The 23,506-nt window shown below is 38.1% G+C and overlaps 1 long non-coding RNA gene across 1 annotated transcript; it reads left to right on the top strand.

The window, feature by feature from the left end:
* The first annotated feature begins 8,644 nt into the window (after window positions 1-8,644).
* On the top strand, window positions 8,645-21,547 carry LOC124417900. The gene is made up of 3 exons (XR_006939268.1): window positions 8,645-8,912; window positions 11,957-12,080; window positions 19,779-21,547. It is a non-coding gene; the product is annotated as an uncharacterized LOC124417900 (long non-coding RNA).
* The last annotated feature ends 1,959 nt before the right edge of the window (window positions 21,548-23,506 follow it).

A 23,506-nucleotide genomic window follows, 5' to 3' on the forward strand; every position in this document is an offset into this window, starting at 1 on the left:
AATATAATTAGAATGGGAGCTAATAAATCAAATATAATGAGAGTGTCTGAAAGCCAAAGGCTTTGCTCTAATGCTGTGACAAGACATGCGGTTGGAATAAGATGAGCCTGATGATCAAAAGGGAATGTCAGGTGACCTACCAAAGCCTTGATCTGTTTCCCCTGGGCAGAAATGATATCAGAAGAGTGAAGAGTCCTCTGGGGAATGTAGTAGTTCTTCTCTTCTGGGACACGTACCTGGACCTGGAGCATTAACTCTTTAACCCCCAGTGCACTACATGATGTTATGATGTAGAATACTGAAAACCAAAAATCATAAAACCCTGACAGTATGATGGATGTCCTACTCATGTAGCAGCAGGGATGTAAAGGTGGTATTTTGCTGTTGCAGAGTACTGTACATATTATGGAGGCACTCATTAAATATATTTGTGTAACTATTCTGCAATGAATGCCTTTCATTCAAACATAATGTGCTATTAAGGAAAAATTGTATGTGTTATTTTCCAGTACATTTTCTTCAATTATAATCTACTGTACCATGTAAACACTGCAGTTTAGAGGGAGGTTCAGATGGGTAGCTGTGGAAATATCTACAGGAAAGGTTATACTGTTCTTGTGCCATTACATGTTAGCTTTCCTAAATTCAGTATATAACTGGAGAGCTAAAGCAGGCCGGATCCTCATGTGTTTTATAACACTTTTTCACGTTTGATTCAGTGTTTATGTTCCAAATAGAATGCACCTTAAAGTCAGGAGTAATTAAATGATGGAAACACCTTCTTTTTGAAGGATTTGTTATAGTCTAGCTGTTCATGCAAGACTAATAATCAAATTGTTAACTCCTGGCTGATGTGACTTATACCTTGATTATAGGAGTTCTACAGTGAAGAATAAATGATTGCACAAAAAAATCAGCAGGTGTGAAGCTCTGGTTTGATCACTTTTATGTTCACTACGTCCATGAAGCGAATATTTATTTTTTTCAGAAATGTCTCTGCTTTAAAACCCTTGCTTGATCAACCAAGAAAAAAGCTAGCAAAGCCAAATCAAACTCTCCAGGTTTTTGTTTCTGTGATCAGCAAGTGAGCTTTGTCATGGGATTTCTAATATTGTATGAAGCTTAATATATCTGAATTTCTAAAATGGCCTTGTTCTTTCATATCCTAGGTCTGTGTTGTACCAATTTCCAGGAGAAAATATGATGTTTAGAGCAGCAAGTCAGAGAAGAATTCAGCTTTTTCAAAGACTCCCTTTTAAGAAATGGGGCTAGATCTGAAAGAGCCTGATGTACCTACAAATACGTGCAGACTAAGAACTGACAGATGTTGCTGTATCCAGTTGCATTTTCTCGGTCTTATGAGTAAGTATGTTAAGATTTCTCTCCACTGTACCTTCTTAACAAGTTGTGTTCAAAGCACTACAAGATTGTGGCTTCTTTCTGCTGCCTTTTGCCACAGAGTTCTGTGTGGGTAAAGACTCAGAAGGCTCTCCTGTTTTAACAGCCTGGAGTGCCATGTCTCAGATGATGCTCTATTATTTGCCTACTATAAAGAGCCTGCTTTGCAAGGGGGCTGGAGTCAGTGGTCTCTGGAGGTCTGTTCCAACCCCTACAGTTCTGTGGTTCTATTCCTTGTTTCCCTTCTTTTCTCTCATTCTTGTTCTGCTGTTATACTAATAAAGCTGTGTACGGGTTTTCTAAGTCTGTACCTCGCTCTGTAAGGGCTACTGGCTGAGCCAGGCTGGCAGTACTGCAGTGTCTGCAGAAATAAATGTTCTGCATTATCTTTTCAGTGCTGCAGTTCTCAAAATGGATTCTTCTTATTAAATCAACATCTCTAAATGACTTCCTTAAACATTACTGTAATTTCATAAAATTTTCTTGCCTATTGGAAGTAGAAATATGTACTGATATAGATAAGCAAGTTAATAGAAGGTGAAAGTTGCAAGAAAGCCATACTGATTATTAGTGTTTAACTTCCTTGAAGTGCGATTATCTATAGGAACGTGTTAGATAAAGCAGATATTGAAAGAAACAACTGACGGTAGGTACTTTTTGATGTATGAGCTGAATGCAGTATATTCATTTGTAAAAATGCATGCGTATTGTTGAATTTTCTCCTGGAATATCTGTTGTGTTATACTTAGGTAAAATGAGAATTTAATTAAGTGACATATTTTTCCTTTTAAGATGCACTATCGGAAGAGGAATTAAGAACAGGAAGTCAGCCCCACGTTGCTGTTTTGCTGTCTTTAAATGATTGATGTGTTTCATAGATTATTCTGGTAAATGTCTTGGGATCATTCTACAGAGTCTTCATAGAAGTCCAGTTCTGGTCACAAAGTTGTATTGGAACATTACAAATTGGTTTCAAGAAGACTGAAACATCTCAGTAAAATCTCCTTGGGACACATGACAGACAGGATATAAAGAAGTGGAGAATTAGGCATTTGTTTTTGGTACCAGACTCGTCTAAGTGTTGTACTCCTGTCTATTTATTCTATCTATCTAGTGTATCAGGACATTATGATATTAAACTCTGTGGTTTCTATTTAACTTCTAAAATAAAATTTCCAGTACAGTATATATCATTGCAAAGTGAATGAAACAAATTTGGTGTCTGCTTATAGCCAAGTGCATCTTCCAACTCTTCACCCTCCGCAGAGTAACCTGATTTGACTTGGTGGTCAGAAGCTTATTACCATTAAGGAACACAGTAGTTTCGAGCCAAAGGAGGAGTGAGAAATACACTTTCTGCACATCATATGTCAAAGGGCAGAAAGAATGAAAAAGGGAAGTAAATGATAGAATGTGAAAAATAAAAAATAAAAAAACAAACTAAAATAAACAATAAGACAGACATAAGCCCAACAAGTGTTACTTACTTTATATCCTGGCTGTGAGGTGACAGTATCAAGTCTGTACCAATCAAATTGCTGTCATCTTACAGTATTTGAGGGTTGGTCGGTATCAATCTTCCCACAGATGCCTACCAGCAGAATTCAGGATTTATCAGATGGTATACTGTTACCTAGCCTTCTATCATGACTATATTGTCCATGGTTGAAAATCCTAGTTCTTCTCTGCATGTTTGAAAGGTTCAGTTGGCCTTTTGTGTTTCCATTTTGTGTGACAGTAGAGCAATGAGCAACTTTCTTTTTTTGCCATGAAGATGAGTGGCAGTATGCTCAGGTGTGAGTTAGTGTTGTAGCCCAGGTGTTCACACAAATATCTACAAGGAAGACAAGTTTGATAGCAAAGTATAAGAATGCAGTTTGGAAACCTGAAACTTTGTGGAAGATAATTCTAGTGTTCCAGTTGATAAGCTGAACGCATGAAATAAGTGTGTACCAGTAAAGGATGCCAACTTATATACTAGGCTATAAGAGCAAGGACATGAAAATCTGGTTGAAGGAAGCGATTATTCTCCTCTATTTGGCGTGTGTGAGTTGCTCCTGGAGTACTGTTCAATTCTGGCTCCCCAGTACAAGAAACACATTGATATACAAGAACGACTCCAGAGAAAATAATGTCAGGATACTAGAGTGTGTTCTTTGCAAGGAGAGGCTGGAAGTTGAGTTTGTTTAGCCTGAAGATAAGGCCGTGGGAAGATCTTACTGCTGTCCTAAATTATCTGATGCTTAGCTATAGTAAGACAAAGCTCAACTCTTCCAGTAGGTGCATAGTGATTGGACAAGAAGCATAAAATCCATGATAAAACAGGTTAAATTCAAATTAATACAAGGAAAAAGATCCATATTGAGGATGGTTAAACAATAGAACTGATTATCCAGAGAGTTTGTGCAATCTTCATCTTTGAAGATATTCAAAACTCAAGTAGAGAACTTCACCTGATTGTACCTGTTTTAAATCTTATGTTCTCCAGAGTAGTTCCAGTGTGTATTGCTCTTTGAATCAAATTTCATGATCTGCTAGGAATGGTATAAAAAGTAATAAAAGGAAAAAGGGGGAAAAAAAAGCACCTCCAGAAAGCCCGGTTGCTCCTACTGTTTCACAAGAGGTTAGCCTTAAGGGGTGTATGACAAAGTTACCTGATTGTGGAAGCAAAGCTCATTCCTTCTTCAGTTAAGTGTATCCTTTATTTATCAAATCAAGCTAAACTGAAAAAAATGTTCAGTGTTGTCCCAGCCAACAGCTTCATTTCTCTCCAGATAGCTCTGAGACATAAAATTACTTTTCAGCGTTATATTTATTCAGGAAGACTACTATTTATGTTAGGTAATTCCCTCAGACTTCCTCAGCTAGAAAGTAAATGTGTTCATTCGTTTTTGTGATGCTACCTTTGAGATGGCAAATATATATATTTTTATTTATACACACGTATTTTGTATATATAAACAATGTCTGTGAATTGGAATGGTACGTTTGTGTTGTCTACTGTTAATAACGCTCAGGCTGTGTGAGCATTTATTTCACATATATAGTATGATCACTGTATTTCATGTATGTGGTCTTTAGTGTCAAGTGTTCTGACACAAAACATGATTTTCATGCTGGTGTAGCATCCAGACAGGAAGTTGTATCCTTCCCTGAAATAACAGAGATAACAAACAGATTGTTTATATATCTAGGACTGAAATACTTCTAAAGCTCTCTGTTCTTGCTTCTGAACTGTCAGGAATCTATATTATTTTGATTCACTTGCACATTGCAAAGTAATCTTGTGTGGATAGGGAACTGAGAATTTGTTGTTTCCCAGAATTTCAGTCTCTTACTGCAAAGAAAATTGGCAAAATGAGCTTCTTCTGTGGAATCATTCCCACAGCTATATTGGTTAATTTGGAAATTTGAACTAATTCAAGATATGTTTGCATATAATTGCTAAAGTAGAAAATACAATAGAATAATTCAGGTTGGAAAAGACCACTAAGATTATCTTGTCCAACTGTCATCCCATTGCTACTATGCATACTAAATCATGTCCTGAAGTTCCACATCTACCATTTTCTTGAAAATCTCCAGGGATGGTGACCCACCACTTCCCTGGGCAGCATGTTTCAACCTATTACCACTCTTTCTGAGAAGAAATTTTTCCTACTATCTAATGTGAACCTTTCCTCGCTCAGTTTAAGTCCATTACCTTTCATCCTATTGCTAGTTACATGGGAGAATAGGCCAACCCCCACCTTGCCACAGTCTCCTTTCAGGTAGCTATAGGTAGTAAGGTCTCCCCTGAGCCTCCTCTTCTCTAAATTAAACAATCCCAGTTTCCTCAGCTGCTCCCCATAAGAGTTGTACTCCAAACCCCTCACCAGCTTTTTGCCCTTCTCTGAACATGCTCTAGGGCCTCAATGTCTTTCTTGCAGTGGGGGACCCAAAATGTTGTACTAAAGGTGTGGCCTCCTCAGTGCTGAGTACAGAGAGTTGATTGCCTCCCTGATCCTGCTCACTGTATCTGATACAAGCCAGGATGCCGTTGGGCTTCTTGGTCACCTGGTCACAGTGTTGGCTCATATTCAGCTAGCTGTCAACTAACACCCCCAGGTCCTTTTCTCTCATTTGGTCTTCTAGCCACACTGGCCCAAGCCTGTAGCAGTGCATGGGGTTTTTGTAATTGAAATGCTGGACCTGGCACTTGGTTTTGTTAAAGCTCATACAAGTGGCCTCAGCCCAGCTCCCCAGCCTGTCCAGATCCCTCTACAGGGCCTTCCTACTGCCAGGCAGATCGACACTTCATCCCAACTTGTCATCTGCAAACTTACTGAGGGTGCACTCAGTGCCCTAATCCAGGTCATCAATACATTTATTAAACAGGACAGGCTCCAATACAGACCCCTGAGGAAGACCACTCATGACTAGATGTCAGCTGGATGTAACTCCATTCACCATCCCTCTCTGGGCCTGGCCATCCAGCTAGCTCTCTACCCAGCAAAGGGTGTACCTGTCAAAACCATGGACAACAGCCATGCTGTTGAACTAGAAGTTGTCCAAATACATGTGCACTAGAGAAGAATTTGTCTTTGAAGAATAGTTTATGTGACAAGAGTATAAGGCAGTCAGGTTACTCACAGTGTCAACTGTTTTGAGGGCTGGTTCGGCCTAGTTCTGTGACTAGTGGGGCAGAGGGATTTCACAAAATCTGCACCTCCGGAAAAGGGAAACGTGGCCCCAAAATAATTAAAAAAACAAACAAACAATGACAAGGAGAAACAAACTAATTTACTAAATACAGTATCGGAATGAAAGATAACACACTATAATACAATATAATTTGAATTGAAGCTAATAAATATAATGAGAGAAAGATTATCTGAAAACTGTAGGCCTTATGGTAGTGCTGAGGCGATGCATGCAGTCAGGACAAGTAGTAGTGAGGAGAGGCTGACGATCGAAAAGGGAGGCATCAGGTGACCTTGCCAGAGGTTATATCTCCTCTCTGACTGCAAAGCCCCCTGGGGTATGTAGCTCTTCTTCTCTTCCGGACAGGTACCCAGAACTGCAGAATTAATACTTTAACTCCCAATGCACTACATTATGTTATGATATAGAATACCAGTAACCAAAAATCGTAAAACCATGACACACAGTCAGTAAGGGTAGTTCCCATAATATTTTTATACATATTAGTAATTATTTTACTAATTTATATAGTATTCTTCATACACAAAAGACAAGCTTTAGGTTGCAGCTTGGCAATCTTGAATCTAATTTTTAGTGTACCTACATTTATTTGCCTGAAGTTTTTCATAAATTTCTTTCATAAATAAAGTTCTTGAATTATGAATGACTGCATTTTTTGATTCTAAATTGGATCTTCCGTCCCCTTTAAACTGCTACGAGTATATTAGACAAAACGGAATCAAATATCAAGATCTGTCTTCTTTATTCAAAATTCCCCAAAGTAAAAAGAACTATATGGAGTGTAATTGCAAAAACAGTTGTGTTTGAGCATGGTCATGTATGGTGTGTTCCCTCTTGCTAACAGCTCAGAACCCACGCAGTTGCTTGCTAGCTCCCTCCACAGTGAGATGGAGGAGAGAATAAGAAAGCTGAAAACTCATAGGTCAAGGTCTTCATCATTTAAACAAGTTTAATAAATTAAGCGAAGTCATGTGTGCAAGCAGAGCAAAATAAAGGAATTTATTCACTATTTGTCATTGCTAGGCAGATGTTTAGCCACCTCCTGGAAAGAAGGATTTCAGCATGTGTAATGGTTACTTGAAAGGATGAAAACAATAAATGTTCCTTCTTCTTTCCATGATCTTGTGTAGCTGAGCATAATGCCATTTGGATTGGAATATCTCAAGTCAATTTCTGGTGCACCTTCAGCTTACTCTCTGAGGGAGGCAGAGAAGAGAAAAAGAAAAAGCAGTATGCTGTGCAAGTACTTCTCAGCAATGGCCAAAACACTGGTGTGTTATCAGCACTGATATAATCACAGTTTCAAAATGCAGCACTGTATAGACAACTGTGAAGGAAGTTAACTCCATCCCAGCTGGAAGCAGTGAACCAGTGAAGAATAGCATTCATTCATAATATTGGTTTGCTTGTTCTGTGCAATAGTCATTAGTAAGCAAAGTGTCAGGAGCACTAGGTAATAAGTATGACATCCACTAAAAACTTTGCCTTCTTGCTAAGAATGCTTTAGACTTAAAAGGAGGAAGATATGCAACCAAGTATCCAATTATTTAAAAAATAAAAACAAAGTTATGAATTGCCTTAAACTTGATGGCTATGATACTATAAAGGAACCTTGTGTTTTCAACCTTGTTCTTGTTTACTCCTTTTATGTCAATCATTATTAGTTATTGGTGTGGAATTAGCATGCTTTCTAAAGATGTGTTTCACATCGAGCCATCCTTTGGTTAATTTCATTTGTGATTCTGTGTAATATTATGTAGCTTTGTACAGAATTTCCCAAAACAACAGATGCTGAGCATTAAAATGAAGTTGGAGGTTATTTTTTTTAATTAACAAGTATTTTTCCTAAAAATGTTCTCCTGAAGTGTTACTGCTAACACCAAAGGAGGAAGGTGGAGAAAAATAGTGGGTTAAATGTTGTACTTCTGTATAGTGAAATATCTCTCTCGTGTGAATATCTGCTTTATGGTAGAATGAATTTTTGCTTGATTTGGAGAAGCAGGAAAGTTTAAGAATATATATAGAATATAGGAAGAATGTATATATGTGTGTGTGTATGTATTTCTCTTCTAGTTCTTAAATCATGGCAGGACATTGCTTTTCATGTGTATAGATATTTCCTGTTATTCAAAGGGAATGAAGTCAGAAGTTTTTAGAAATGCTTAGAAAAGTTGGTTATCTCCATGACAAAAAGGCCACAGTGTAGAATGCAGATTCTCAACCTGCAAATTTGGCTCCTGCAAATGCATTTTTATACATTTCTGAACTATTGTGTGATTTGATCAGTGACCTTGGATAGCTGTTAATAACACAGGGAACCAATGTTTTCTTCATGTATTTCTTTGAATTTGCCTTAATTCTAGATCTCCTGGACAGAGTGCATGTAGTTGAATATTGTTGACTTCAGAATTCATATTTCAGTGTTGATCTTCATTTTTTTTTTTTCCTGGCTTTGCTTAGCCTCCTGAATTTCTTTGTGCTGTGTTTTTTCTCTCCTTTAATAGGATTTAATTCAAGAATAATTCATGCTATCCCTTTCCAGATTGTTGCCTGTAAATAAAAGAAAAAGCAAAAGCTAAGTGTGTGGGAGCTGTTAAGTCATGGCCTGAACCACTGAGTGATCACCTGGGGAAAGGACCTGGGAGCACAGGTGAGGGCAGTTCACCTGTGTGATGGGAAGGAGTGGATCCTAGCTGCGCCTCTTAAACCTCATTTAAGGGCTGACTGCCATTCAGGAAGACTGCTATTCATTTCTGGAGATCCCTCCCTGGTGGAGCTTTCCCCTGCAAACCTGGAATCTTCTGATATGGGTAAGTAATCTTTTTCCCTTCCCTTATACCACCTTTCTGTTGTGCTGATCCTCCCATCATGCTGATCTACTCAATTGCTACATGTTTAACAACTTAATCTGAGCTGGGGTTCAATTTATGAAAATTGATTGCCATCCCGCTCATGTCCTCCTCCAGCTGTGGAGGCTGTGGATAGACAATCAAAAATTTCAAAATCACCCAAAAAACCCTGAGGTGAGAACTATTGACAAACTACCAATGGCAACATAGAACTTGGAGGATTTCCTAGTTCCCAGTAAAAGCAAAAAGCCTCAAGTGACCCAGGCCACTATGTCCGAGCCATCTGGGGAAAAAGTATTGACAATTGCAAGGTTACTTGTGTGACAGTGGATGCCAGTCCCCATGTAACTAGGGCCTCCAGATGGGACCAGAGGCCCTATGTTGAGCTGATAATTTTTAGGTCCTGAAAGAACATACAGAGGGTTATAGCGTTGGTTGACACAGATGCGGAAGCATCGATTATTTATGGAGATCCAATTAAATTTAATGGGGATAGAGTAATGATCGGTGGCTCTGGGAGACAGACCATTCCAGTTACCCAAACATGGTCAAAACAGGGGCTTGGGTGTCTCCTGCGCTGGGAGTATAAATTGTCTATTGCTCCGGTCCTGGAGTACACCTTGGGCATAGACATTTTATGGGGTCTGGCTCTCCAGACAACTGTGGGAGAAGTCAGACTTCAACAAAGGTGCATTAGTGTTTGGGTGGTGCAGGCAACATTGAGAGGCCATGCGAAGTATGAGCCTATTCACCTGCTGGAACTGTGCCAGATTACTAATGTGAGACAGTATAGACTCTGGGGGGAGAAAGATGAGATATCAAGGACAGTGCAGGAATTAGAAAAAGTTGGGATTGTAGGACCCGCACGTAGCCTGTATAATTCCCCCTTGTGGCCAGCGCGAAAGTCAGATGGAACATGGAGAATGACAGTAGATTATAGAGAATTAAATAAGGTCACACTGCCTGTTCATGTGGCTGTACCCAATATTGCTTTCCTAATGGACACGTTGAGTAGTACCATTGCGTCCTAGACTTGGCAAATGCATTCTTCAGCATTCCAGTTCCTGAAGAATCACAAGACCAGTTTGCATTTACATGGGGAGGCAGGCAGTGGACCTTTCAGGTCCTGCCAGAGGGGTACATGTGTTTACCGACATATTGCCATAACCTACTGGCGCATGACCTGGCTAATTGGAAAAAAACTAATAATGTTAGCTTATATCATTATATTGATAATCTCCTGTTGACATCTGACTCACTGGAGGCAGTAGGACAAGCAGCAGACTCATTGACTACCTATCTGCAAGAAAGAGGATGGGCTATAGATCCTCAGAGGTGCAAGGTCCAGGACTGTCTGTGAAAATCCTGGGGGTAGTTTGGTTGGGAAAGATTACCAGTGCTGTCATAGGTAAGGTTCAGGCATTCCCAGTCCCTACAACACCAAAACAGCTGCAGGAGTTCTTAGGTATATTGGGATATTGCTGTTCCCTTATATCTCATTTAGCACAGCTGCTGAGACCATTATACAGACTCATGAAAAAGGGGCAACTATGGGACTGGTGGAGAATGGAAAAGGATGCTTTCCAACAGGCAAAACTGGCAGTTAAACAAGCCCAGGCATCGGGTATATTTGGTTCTACCCTCCCAGCTGAATTGGACGTTCATGTCACTCAGGATGGCTTTGGCTGGGGCCTGTGGCCACTCCAGAATTCTGTTCAGACTCCCATTGGATTCTGGTCTCAGATCTGGCATGGAACAGAAGCAAGATACAGTATAATTGCAAAACAGTTATTCGCTGCTTACTCCCCATTGCAGGCGGTAGAGCCAATAACCCAAACAGATGAGGTCATAGTTAAGACAACCCTGCCAGTTCAGGAGTGGGTGAAAGATCTGACCTACCTTCCTATGACAGGGGTGGCCCAGGCACAAACGGTGGCACAATGGGTTGCTTGTCTCAGCCAGAGGAGTAGTCTGAGTAGTATTCATCACTGTTGAAAGAAGAACTTCAGAAGATCCTAGGCCCGGTGACGTTTCATAGTGATGCACTGAAGGAAACCTTGGTTGCTCCACCAGGGAAGAGTCCTGTTCAGGAGGGGAAATATCCCATTCCTGAAGATGCCTGGTACACAGATGGGTCCAGCAAGGGCAACCCAAGCAAGTGGAGAGCGATAGCATACAATCCCTCCACCAAGAGAATCTGGTTTGATGAGGAGGATGGTCAGAGCAGCCAATGGGCAGAACTGCGAGCCGTGTGGATGGTTATAACCAAGGAACCCAGTGATGGCATCCTGAATATCTGCACGGATAGTTGGGCTATGTGCTGGTGGCTCACTCTTTGGATTGTGCAGTGGTCCACCCAGGAATGGACTATCCATGCCTGACCAATCTGGGGCAAAGACACGTGGTTAGACATGCAGAATACAGTTCAACACAGGACTGTATGTATCACATTTCTGGTCACCAGCCCCTTCAGTCACAGGGAAATGACCAAGCCAACACACTGGCTTGATTCAGTGCAGAAGCTGCAGCATGCTGGACAAAAGACAATGTGGCAGCTGCTAAAGCATTGGAGCTGCCCATACAGCTATCTGACATCGCCCAGGCATACCAAGACTGCTATGCTTGCTCCAAGATGGGACCAAGGTTGTTGCCCGAAACAACAGCCCATCTTGCTAGAGGACACAGTCCTCCACAATGATGGCAGGTTGATTACCTTGGGCCCCTCTCTCAGTCTGAGGGGGTGAGATATGCTCTGACCTGCGTTGACACTGCAAGTGGGCTACTGCAGGCCTATCCAGTACCGAAAGCAAACCAGGCATATACCATCAAGGGACACTTACTCAACTGTTGTCTGCCTACCAGACACCTCAAGTCATCAAGAGTGACCAAGGGATTCAATTTACTAGTACAATGGTAGAACGCTCATATTTGTCTATAAATAATATTATTTTCTGTTTTATTTTTCAGTCAAACCTTTTTGCATTATATTTTTCTTCTCTTTTCAGCACAGCTATGGAGGTGGAACAATCTTGCATGGAATGCTTGTATCTCTTTCTACGACTACTAGAGTGGTGTGCTGGTGAAATTATATTCTTTCCACCATTGTATAACAGAAAGGAAACATTCCAGGTAGTCCTGCTTAATTGAGACTTCAGTATTTGGGAAAGGAGCTCGTTTGCATACTTGATTATTTTTGACCTTCTTTGATTGCTAAGTAATAAAGGTACACATGTGGCAATCTGAATGCAAATACAGTACCTTGTGCATGCCAGCTAGGGCTGTGGAGCTGCGGGTTGGAAGTTCTCCTTAGAATTCAAAATTACTAATGTGATGTATACCTTTAATTATGAAAATGGAGGAAGTAAGGAGGAAGTAAGGGATTCTTTATTAGCACTTTCTGAGGGCTGTTGCTAATTTACTCGTGTTATTTTCTTGTCTCTCTTTTTTTTTTTTTTTTTTTTTTTTTTTAATCTACAAGAGCAGTACAAGTCAATTACTTGCTCAGGAGCAAGTGAATGGAATGAGTACTTTGTTTCAGGTTTAGAAATTAAGTGTTCTCCTTTCTAGGTTTTTCACTTTCCATATGGAAGGGGGGACACTGTGTGAAGGTGCCTACATGGTCCTGCATATTGTATGGAAGATTATCAATGTTATAATGCTCTGTAATTGAGTCCTGCTTTCTCAGTGCCCTGAGTTTTCTTAACAATTGCATAACTTCCTGTATAGTTGGGTTGGAATTCCATCTTCAGACAAAACTCCCATTGTCACATTCGTACAAGGTACACTAGTAAATTGCAACTGAACAGCAAGTCACTTTTTCCAAAGAGTATTCTGTTCTGCTATGCATTAACTTATTCACTTAAGATTGTTAGGCATCTTTGAAATGTTATAAAGTATTATGGGCTTTGGAGTCAGTAAGGAATGGGGTTTAAGTACCAACCATGGGCATGAGTGGGTATTTTATAATTCACATGCCTTGTCCATTCCCCTAATATACTGATTTGAAGGGGCAGATAATTTCTAGTAATTCAGCTAATGGAATAAAGTTGAATTTTTAGGTTGCTATTACTGTCAATATTATTTCAAGCACTTCTTCATTCTCTTGTAATCTCTTGTGAATCTCTTTTGTTGTGCAGTCTCTTTTATTTTTGTTGTGTATTTCAGCAACTTCTGAGAGTGAGATGCATTAGTGATACCGGTAGTATTTTTTTTACTTACAAATTTCTAAATGGTGAGGCTAAAAATGTCTTGCTTTCCACAGTTACCTATTTTTTTTCATCTTGTTGTTCAGTGGTGTGTAGCCAGCTCAGCCTTGGGAATGATTTCTTTCTGTGAGTGTTGTCAGCTATAAAATTCACTGCTGACCTATCTGCAGAGTTCTGTCTGAAAACAATCAAACGTGAACCGTGTTTGTTCAAGAAACTTGACCTCTCACAGGCTTGACCTTCAATTGGCTTTCCAGCCTGCTTTGCACTCAATGGAAATTTCTGTGATGGAACATCATTAAGAATGCAATTTCCTTTCCCTCTGAAATACTAGCATTAAATGGAGTAATCAAGTAGGATAAGGCAGGTTTTCAAAATCATGGTATTTTCTTTCATCAGAATAGGTGTTTGCTTTAAATAACCCCTTAATAATGTAGTTAAAGTACTGATTTAAATATTCTATGTTTGATTTACTTTCCACTGTCTATCTAAGAGACAGACTGATGAAAAAGTTTATAAAGATGTTTATTATAAAGGAATTAATGCTGCTATTACCTTGGATTTTCTGCTGTTCAGTGTCTGTCCTCCATTTTACTGGACCTGACCTTTCAAGCTCTGGAATAGAATGGTTTAATTAATTAATTTATAACTCATGTAATGTGGGAGGACTCAAACAAATTTCAAATACTTCCAAAGTCCTTTGGTGCCTCCCCATGAGCCTTTCTGTGGTGACACTGTTATATCCTTTCTCTAAGTGTGCAAATGTTTGCAGTGCCTGTGTGTACACTGAATTTGCCCATAGTTTTGACTCCATGCAAACATCCTGCTGCTTGGCAGGATGTTTCAGCAATGCTAAGATGTGCTTTTGCACTTCAATCCAGAGTGGGAGGCTTGAGAATCAGAGACAGGAAGCTTGAAAATTATGGTGGCATGGTAGAAAATGCAATCTAGAAATACGAATAGTTAGAGAAATTAAAAAACAAAACAAAACATGGGATAGGAGAATGGCATCAACACACATTTTTATACCCTATTCTTTGAGCTCCCTTTTTGTTATGTGTATGAGCTGGGGAAGAAGTGCAGTGAGAATCACGACTACAGCATAAAGAAGCTTGATGTGTGCATTCTGCAGCGTTCTGTGACTGGCCGCTAATTCTCCAGTGTCCATTCCCCAGCCTTCTGTCATTGATGCTATGGTAAAGCAAAGTGCCCTGTTTGCTGAAATGTTTTTTAGGATTAAGGTTTCTGCTTAGGTGAAAAATGGTATGACTTTGTAGGTTTGCCCATTTTGTTCCTCACTCACGCTTTTTGCATTGTTCTCTTTGCTAGAGTAAAATAAAAAGTACTACTGTTACTTTGGAGAACTGATACAAAACAGAAATTTGCAAATTATTTCCCTTTCCTCTTCTCTACTTCCATACACACTTCAGAACCGAAGCTTTGGCTTTCGTGAGTTTGGGGACATTTGACTTTTTTTCTCTGAAAATTAAAGGCTCATTATATTTCCCATGAGAAATCCCTCAGAGACACTGGAAGATGGGAAGGTTTTCATATGACTATAAGCATATCTTTTCCACAGTTGAGCAGACTAGAAGTCTAGAATACTTGTTTTTGTCTCTTAAGCAGTTCTCAGCTGAAGAGGAAAATAAATTTTTGTTCCATAGTAGCTTTTCAGACTTTAAAACATGTTAATTGAAATTCTTCTGCAAGACTGTTAAACTTAATATTTTTAAAATCTATATGTAAACTAGCACTTCATAGATGGATATTGTGAAAGGGGTTTTTGTTACTTTCTCCTTTTCCCTGCTTTGAAATTTTACCTCAAGGTCAGGTTAGAAGGCTGCATATGGATAGCAGTAAGTTGCTGGAATTCCTTATAAATTTAAAACAGGGAGCCCCCAGTTAAGTGCAGTTAAGTGTTGTTTACAGATGGCAGTACTAATATCATTTTCCAAAAGCTTCTGATAAAAAGAATGTGCCATTCTAAATGCTTCTGACCAAAGAAGGAGAAAGAACAGAAATTTGCTGGAAAGAAAAAATAACTCCCTGGCAGAAAACTGTAGAAAGAGTGGTGCATTGTGAGCATTCTTCAGATGTTCAGCCCCTCTTCTATCCTTGATGTACAGAGAGAACAACTGATAATAACTGTAGATAATTTGTGTAGGGTTTTTATAGTTATAGGTTGATCTCTTTCTTTCTTGCATATACTTGCTATTTATTGTCTCAATTTTAAGTTACGTTGATAGCTCTAATAGTGACGTGTTTCATGTGAGAGTGCTGGTTCAGCAGGTGTACAAAGCAGAATCATGTTTTGTTTTGCTCCTAACTAATGAGATTCTCCTAACTAATGAGGCTGTGAAAATGTGGTTCCAAGCCAAATGATCAATAAATACTTGCTAACCTAATTAATCCTTCTTTGGCATAAAGGCAATACTTAAAAAAAACTGATGGTAATGTTTACTCAAACAACTTGCCATGTTACAGGAAGCTGTAACATGAAATTGAGCATAGCCAGTGGATTTTCACCTGTGCTTTTATGATACCTTTTCTGTAGGAAGAGGTGGTTGGTGACTCCTCCTGAGACCAGACAGCATGACCAGGGAAGCCCAGGGTCCTTGCCCAGAACTCCACACTGGGAAAAAGCAATAGACTGTTAACCAGCTCTTTATGCTATTATTGTTGACCTTGACCTGGAATGTTTGCTCTCTAATGAGAAACCTCTCACATAAATGTAATCTCTGAGTTTGGTTTACAGCAAAGATGGCAGTAAATTCTATTGATAAGGCACATTGTTTGGGTTCCAGAGACCTAGGTTCTCTCACGTCTTAAGCCAGCTAAACTTGCCTTTGTTTACTCAGAATTTCATGAGAATGTAACACCAAGTCTGATCTATGTTTTGAAAATGTTTGATTTGTTACTTCTGTGCTGAAACAATTCAGCTAAACTGTGGGGGAAGCAAAAAACAACAGCAACAAAAACAAAAAAAACCCCTACAGCCAGCATTTTGAAACTACAGGGAAATATGTTCTAAAAATATGAACACTTATATTTCTTTTATATAAGCTATTTTTCAATGGTCGCTTCCGTGCACAACTGGGAATTATTTCTGCCAACAGCTGTTTTGTAATATAGAATATGTTTTCTTCCTAGAACTTCATACTTTTCTGTAAAATAGTTATAAGCAATATTTTTCATACTTTCCCACATAAGCTTGATATGATGATGAGGCACTGTGGATTTCTTATAAGTGTTACCTTTAGAAAAAATGATAGTTGTATCTCGTATTACAAGCAAGATAGCAAAATTGACAGCAGTGGTGGAAGCTTTTAAATGATTCTCTAATCTGTAAATGTGTCTGGAGGACAAGATGGTGTGTAATATAAGTCACAAAAAATGAGTAGCAGATACTGGAAGGATCACTGAGGAACTTGGTTGAAACAGAATGTGGCTTGGATTGGAGGAAGAAAGGGTGTCACTGATACAGGAATACTTTCTAAGTAGAGAATGAAAAGAAATACAGAATAGGACAAGAAGGCATTATGAAGAGTAATAGGGTACTTAAAAAGCATAGTTTTCAGTCTGAGGTAGGCTGGTGAGAGCTTCTGGGAGGAGGGGGTGTGATGGTCCAGAATAATGGCTAATAAAGGGATCAGTGGTGAAACTGAAAACTGCCCAGCTGGGGAAATGATGTTCTCATCACTTAAGAGATGTTTCTATTCTAAACTGGAAGAACAGATGGCAACAGCTGCCTTCCTGAACGTACAGGTAGAGCAACAAGAAAAATCCTGTAAATTGCCTGTAAAGTATATATACATTTGAATTGTGCTGGAAAGGGATAGTCTCCCTAAAGACCATGTTTCTTGGGAAACAAGATTAAACAGAAGATATAACCTTTGTTGCTGTTTCATGCCACATTAAATTGTTTCTAGTGTATGGATAGCTTTTCTTACAATCAATATTCTAGCATAGGAGTGGTTTGTTAAGATGCTGGGCAATGCCTTCCACAGATGAATGTTATCTTACTGATCATTATTATTTTGAAATCATCCACAGTGCCTGATTTCCTTCAGTATAACTGACAGTGGGGGTGATTGCAGGATATATTTGCATTTGTAACAGGCTTTTGAGTATAGATCAAGCATTGCATCTTTTTACTTAATCTGAAATTTAGGTGGGTTTAACATATTACTTAAATACTGTGGCTGTATCTATGAAATCATCTACATTAATCTAGCTGTGAGATAAGAAGGCTATTTAGAATCTCAGTATTCATGTTCCTTTAAGGTCTCTTAGCTGTCCAAGCAGATGAGTTTTTGCTTTTCTGAGTGTTTTTTCTTTTGTTTGCTTTTGTTTTGTGAAACCCAGCCTCTGGGATTTTGGGAAAAAGAAGATACAGCAGGATTCCATTCAGCTCTGACTGTGGGTTAGTATGTTTTAATCCTTCTACCCTTATGGTGAGAAGGAAAAATAGGGCTTTGTGGTTTAAAGAAAACCAACAAACTGAAGCAATTCATATGTAAGCACTTATTTTTTTCATTATTTATATCTTCAAGAGAAAATTTCCTCTCTCTAAACAGTTAATTATTAGGATACAGATCAGGAAAATGCAGACGTCCTTGCATAATATTTGATTGGAATGGGTGTTTATTCATCACTGGAATGGTGCAATATTGTAACAGTGATACTTTCTAGAAATCAGAGGTTTTTATCCTTGGATTGTTATTTTCTCACTTGTAATAACCGTCTAAGATACTTGTACATCAGTAGTCCATTAATCATCATTCCTAACTCAGTAGGAAACTATTTTCTGTGTATGGAAGGCACAAAGTTCCTCAGTAGCTGTACGATGAGACGTGCCATTACTCTTTTAATCCGTAAATCTAGACTTGCTGTATCGTATCCACTGATGCAAGCTGTAAATGAGATATCTAATATGAAGCCTGCACAGAACAAAGCTTGATCTGCCAGTTGCTGTTACAAACAAGCATGCTAAGAAGCCAGCGGGCTACAGGTTAGTGCCTTTTTCCTGTTCAGTGGTCAATCTTTTCCAGTATATAATCATTCCTGCGGAAGATGCCAGTCATCTGGCATGAGATGATGATGCAGTCATACATCTGCATGTCAATTGAGAATGCATACTGTGAATATACTAGTGGTAATACCAAACTGGGAGGTCTGCACTGAAGCAGAAACTGATGGAACCGGCTTATTATTGGGATCTGTTCTTATAACTTAAGAAACATCATGATTATTTAAAAAAAAAAATGTTTGAAAGAAGGAACAGGTAATATGAAGAAGTCCTGTGATTGTGCTGAGTATTACAGTTATGAAACTTAAACTGCAAATTTTTCTTGCTCCAACTGGCCTATAGATTCTATTCCCTACTTATCCCCATGATATTTTTCATTTGTTAGTGGGCAGAGGAGAGGAAATGCACTGTAAAACAAACTATTACAAACGTTCCTGTTGAGTTTGTATTTTAAATGCCAATCACTCAAGCAGGTGGCAAACTTAATTTAGCTTTAGTTAAGCTAAGCTGAACGTTTGCTCACTACTGAGAAGTGTGATACCTAAATACTTTGATGCTAGGAAGTCAGATTTTGAAATCATACTGTCTTTTTCTGAAGGGACTGACGAAGGAAATCTTAGGAAATCTCTACTCATTTTCTGGTGTATTGTCCTGTATGTGTTTCAAGAGCACTGTTCCCGATTGTGCCCTTTTTTGAAACCAGAACTTGGTGCTTGTTTTCTTCTTCTTTTTTTTTTTTAATTATTTTTTAACTCTGATGGTTTGAACAATAACTTGCATTTGTAGTGCTCAATTTTTAAAGCTGTCTCTTAGTATTTAGATATCATTGACTACAGAGAATGTAAAATGAAATATGCCATTAAGCAATTATCGGGTAAAAATGCTAAAAGAAAAATGTTTATTTGTGAGGGTTAAAAACTTATGCAGTTGCTTAAGCTTATTTTTTGCTGTACTGGCTTCCCTACTGTATACTGTGGTCATGCACTAAGGGTCACACAAGCTTTGAGCTGTAATTTGCTGTGCACATCTATCTAAATCCTTCATGCTGTGGCAAACGTAAAGACAATTCTTTGCATTCCAGTATTCATATTTTCTGGAGTTACTTGATTTGCCCCTGTATTATTTTCTCTGATGGAAATGAAGAATTCTGTTTTATCATCTGGTAAAATATATTAAGTAAAAAATGATAGTTTAATGTCTCTCAGAGAAAACTGGGCTGTAGTCTCTCCACCCCTGTATCCAGACTTCAATGTATGGTAGTGAAAGTTGGTATCTGCTCTAGATGAATGTTGCATGTTATAAATGTCATGTCATAGGCTGTATGCAATGAAAGTAACAGCTTTTTTTTAGGCTAAATGTAATAATATATGAATATTTACTAATTATAGATATATTTATAGTGATCAATACAATCCTGTAACATAATAGTACACTTCAATCCTATTTAATGAGGATAACCACAGCAGTGTTGCTAACTTAAAAGAAAATATAAGCTGAATCAAATAGGGAAGAATTGTTCCCTTCTGTTCATGTTACAACATGTAAAGTCGCTGGTTTGCTCATGCATTGATCTCTTTGTTTCCATGGTTTCAGATTTACAAGGTGTAGTAGAAATGCTAAGTGACGGCCTGAAGCAGTGATTGAACACCTGGTGAGAAGGCAGGGCAACCCAGGGGAGCTCAGGATCCACCATTTCCCAGACCTCATGTAAGGGTTGGCAGTGGAGGTGAGGATATCTTGTTGGAGATCCCTACCTACCTGAGGCATTCCAAAGGGTAAGCAGCTTCTTTCCTTTATTTCTGTGACCATGACTGTTGCATGTGAGCAAATACTCGCTTGTTGCAGCCTGGGACTTTGCTACTCTGCTGTCGTTGCTCCATCGCATTACACAAGGGCTCAAGAGCATTGATTGTCTCTTATGTTATGTTTGGACATGGCACCTTTCAGTTTATATACTGATATTTCTCTGTTGACCTTACACCAAGACTAAGTATGTGACTCTAGTGAAATTGTGTGTGAGCCTAAACAGGTTTTTCATAAACTGCTGCAGAAGTTAGTAGAGGAGTTTCTTTTGTTTTTAAGCCTGCTGTGAAGAAAAGCCTGTTTGACCTCTGAAATAAATGAAAAGAGCGTTCAAAAAACACCTATGTTCTCCTTCTGGTCACTTCCATATTTTTAACAAATACGGTAGTGCAACATAAATATGTTGAATTATGTCACTGACTTAAATGGACATTTTTAAATTCAGATATTATTTTAAGGGTGAAAATCAACGGTGGAACAGTATTTGCTTGTTTATAATGGTCAGGACTCATGCAGCAGTTGAATTCTGCAGTTACTAAGAACAGTTTCACACAAGCTTATTTGTTTTATGAGCATAAGGGTTTGATTTCTCAGACAGTCCCTTGAGAGATTAGACTTGGCCGCAACAGTAGCCTCGAAGTGTTTCATTGATCCCCTTGCATCTGGTGAGTATTAATGTGGAATGAAATAAAGACTTGTTTACGCTGTACATGTATATTTGTATCTTGCCTTAAGAATGAAAGTGAAGGCTAGAGCAGCTTTAGCTACCTTCAGATTCCTAGAGCACATGCTGACCTAATGCCTCTTCATAAGGTGTTTACTTTAACTCCTTCATGTTTTTCACCCTGAAAGGAAACATAGTGGAGATATGTGCACCTGTATCAAGTGCATTTTAGAATGCTGTTGTGTGTACTGTAATTCCTCTGAAAAATGTGTTCCTCTTTGTAGCATGTGTGCTCAGATATGTTATGTTCCCTTTTCACATTGCCTTCCTCTCTGGTCAATTCCCAGGAGCACTCAAATACTCCTATGTATTGTACTCAATACTATATGAATCCCCAGTGCTTTAGTTGCACTTATGAAGGCATGGCAAATGTGATGTTGTGTGAGTTGTGTCTATAGCCCTTTAAATAGTAGGGTGCCGTAGATTGAATGAATGACTGGTTATTATTGGTCTATGTGGTACTATGTGGATAGAGAATTAAGAATTATTTGCGAAAAAGTTGTATGAGGAGCACGCTATCCTGTTTGCAATCCAAAGTTCAAGTTCAGTGAGGAGGTGCTCAGCGTAATAAAATATTTTTTTCTGAAGGTCCTGAAGCTGCATGCATTGAACGTGTGGTTAATATTCTATATATGAATAATTTAATCACTTTCAATTAGATTTTAAACATATACTTAAAGTAAATGCCTGAATACTTCACTGAATTGAGTACTACATAATGTTCCTAGTAATCAGTGATGAATGTAAGAAACCAATGTGTTTTCCTTAATCTGAGACGCTAAGGGTAACTATTTCATAATTGTGCTTAAGCACTGGTAGACTTTGTCACATGTATTTTTGAGATGTTTTGTGACCTATTCACTTCACCTTAGTGAAGCCCCATTTTGTACATGAAAAGATGGAAAGTAATGTGATTTATTTGTTGTGAGTAAACTAGGAATTTTATTATTGTACATAATATAAGGGAGGATAAACTGTTGCACGTGTAGCCTCTGCCCCCCACCTCCTATTACTTTGTTGCAATGTTGAGCAGTTGTTTTCTGTAGCCAGAAAAACAAAGGATTGAAATTTATAAAGCCACATTCCTCCAAAGTGTTGCAGAGTTCATATTCACACTTGTTCCTTTAATTACAGATTTAAAGGCAAGTTGAACCTCCCCTCTCGCACACTTCCTTATAATACTTGTAATTTTGAATGGAAATAGGTCTGATGATTTTTATACCTAAGGGAATGATTTAAGGAGGCAGTGAATGGTAACAAGCTGATAGTTCTGGAGATGTAAAGAAAGAACATATGTATCTACTTCCTGTAACAAGAGCCTTTATTAAAACAAAATGCTGCAGTATTAACACCATGAGCAGTGTGCACTGAGATGCTGTTAAAATACAGTGCATCTACAAAGTACCCTCTGAATTCATGTAGTGACAAAGGGTAATTTTATTTTTATCTGTTGCTATTAAAAACAATGCAAAATGAAGGTAAAAAATTTAAAAGCTTTGAAGACAACAATTAGTGATAGTTCCACGTGTTTTGGTGAGAGAATTCAGTAATTTCAGACTCATTCCAGTGGATTTTGAATCCTTTTATTGAAACGATTTCATGAGTTGCCTTTTTATTCTTAAACTTTCTTCATTATGATATAAAATTTGTTACTTTGAATACTAATGTTTACATCATGCAGCATTTATTACTTTAACTTGCAATATAATCCTGAAAGTACCATTCCCTCTTTTTAGATAAGTGCTATCTGGTTTCAACAGCTTTTAATTGCATTTAATTTTTTTTTTTCCTGGAATTATTTTTAGTATAAGATTCTTTTGTATGTCACGATTCAGCAGGAGAAATGATGTCTATAGAATGATGTTTAAAAATAAAAATAAAAAATTATCTGGAGAATATGTACGCACTGTCCAGATAGTTTTAGAGAAATAGTTGTATGTTCGAGCATATGAATGTCATGCATTCCTAGGGAGAACTACACTGGCCCGTGTGTATGGATTTTACTAATTTTGTATGAATAATTCTTAGTTTTAACTAATATGTCAGTGGAGCTGGGAGCAGACTTGTGGTCAAAATTATGACTTCAGTATTAAGTAAATGCTGCTAAATATGTATGTATGAGGTCTTTGAATCCTTTCATTTTCTGGTGATTTTATTATTTGTTAACTAAGTAATAGAAATATTCAGAGAAATAAATTTTAGTTGTCTTGTCAGATGACAGAACTTGTTTTTATATGTCCAATGAAGTGCCTTTTTACATCATTCTGTTAATGGAATGAAATCTTTAAGAAAGTGTAAACCTCACTAAATAATATCCATTGCGACACCGCTATATGCTCATTTTAGTTGATCTTAGAAATGCTACTCGGGCTTCTTTGTTTGTTCCACACTAATATATTGATACACATTTTTTTTTTGTTGTTGGTACTTCCACATTTGTTGCGATTATCATTATATAACAATGTATTTCTTATCTTACAAACTGTAGGAATCTTTTTCATGATGAATCTGTACCAACCTTAATACTTTGTGTGTTTTATCATACATTTTTTCTTGCTATTTTTAAATTTATCAGGTGTATTATGCAATGGTAGCTTATAATCATTTTGTACTAATTGATTTTTAAGTATATTTTCTTTGTTTTGGTAAATGTCTTTTGACTGTCAAAGAGATGTTGGCAAACTTCATGTATTACTCCATAACTCCACTGAGACTGACTTGACACTTCATCCTTTTCACTTTGTTTTACCTAAGGTAGTGTTTGACAGCACTAGTATCTTTATTTTATCTCATC

Source organism: Gallus gallus, chromosome 4 (assembly GCF_016699485.2).
Source record: "Gallus gallus isolate bGalGal1 chromosome 4, bGalGal1.mat.broiler.GRCg7b, whole genome shotgun sequence".
NCBI lineage: Eukaryota > Metazoa > Chordata > Aves > Galliformes > Phasianidae > Gallus > Gallus gallus.